Here is a 1,602-nt window from a genome sequence, read left to right as displayed (position 1 = left end):
TTAATTCATTCATTTAAATAATGATTCAATTCAAATTAAAAAGTCGAGTGATCGAATTTTTCGTTCAACCAATAGAATCGAACTAAGTCTGATAACTATATATTCACTAAATTTAATTGTTATCTTCAAAATATACTGTTCTAGCTTATAGTTGGTCAAAAATAAGCTTGAGCTCCTAAACTCTAATTAAGAAAAAAAAGTTCTCTAAAGTAAAAATTGGTAAAGTAATAAGGTGAATAATTATCATTATTGAATTTGTTAAATCCATTGTATATAAATGTCACTATTTTTAATTACAGAATAATTGTATATTTACATTTTTATTTTACCAACTTTTTCATCTTAAAAAAATTTGATCACTTTATATACTTACATGCTTGAAGCAAAAGAAAAAACATAATTGTATATATGGCCTTTTTAATTGTTTTTCAATTGTTACTTACTATAAATTAATTAATTAATTAATTAATTTCTTTATTTTAATTGTAAGAGTATCTACAAATCAATACCTGCCATGCCCAAATATTTTCAATGTCTATCTTATCCAATAGGCAGCATGGTAGCTAATTAATGTTAAATTCTCATGCCAAAATCATTCAATTCCCTATTTTGTTTTGAGCTTCCAACAATTATAAATATAAAAAACTCTTCCAATAATTGACTTAAAGCCAAAAACGAAAAAAAACCACATTAGTCATGGAAAGCAAGACAACAAACTTGCATGCTTCTTCAGTGAGCATTTATTTTATAACACTAGCACTCTTCTTATCCTTTGCCCCACCCACAATTTTCTGTGCTCCATTTCATTTGATAAAAAGAGAGAATATATTTCCGGAATTCATAAAGTGGCATGTATACATTATCAATGGGCTCAACAACAAGAACTTGATCACACATTGCAAGTCCAAAGAAGATAACATGGGAATCCAGAACATATCCCCAGGATCAAATATTAATTGGAGTTTTAGAACTGATTTCTTTCACTCAACACTATTTTGGTGTCATTTGAGCAAAGACAACAATAATAATGCTTCTTCTTCATCTGCTTCAATTGAGGTTTTCTGGTATGATGCTAGGCTTTTCAACAAGTGTGATTGGAAGAACTGCGTTTGGACTGCTAAGGATGATGGGATTTACCTTAAAGATTTGAGAGTAAACACCGAAGAATTGCATTATAGGTGGGATGATTGAAAAATTTTTCTTTTTTATTTTTGTATTTCACCTTTCTGTCCAGTAATTTTTCAATAATAAATCATGCTTTTGAAAAGTTTGTAGTGTGAATTTAAAAATACTCTTGTAAAAATTTTCAATTAGAAATTGTTTGTCTTTTAGAAATCCAAAAAGTGCTATTTTTGCTTCATGATGTTTTTCTTTGGTCAATCCAGTGAGAAAACAAGATGTGTTTGAAAGACACAATGATGTATCTATATCTTTGATTGAGTGTCTACTACAATTTGAGATTTTAGACTAGTTACGGAAACCACAAAAAAAAAAAAAATTTAATTAATAGTTATTGTGCATGAATAGCCAAAGCCAAGTTAAAGTTAATTTGCAGAAAATGATTTGTTTACGCTCGTGATTTGGTTCCGTAGTTCAAAAGTG

This window comes from Arachis ipaensis, chromosome B02 (genome assembly GCF_000816755.2).
Source record: "Arachis ipaensis cultivar K30076 chromosome B02, Araip1.1, whole genome shotgun sequence".
In the NCBI taxonomy this organism is placed as follows: domain Eukaryota; kingdom Viridiplantae; phylum Streptophyta; class Magnoliopsida; order Fabales; family Fabaceae; genus Arachis; species Arachis ipaensis.
This window is presented reverse-complemented; position numbering follows the sequence as displayed.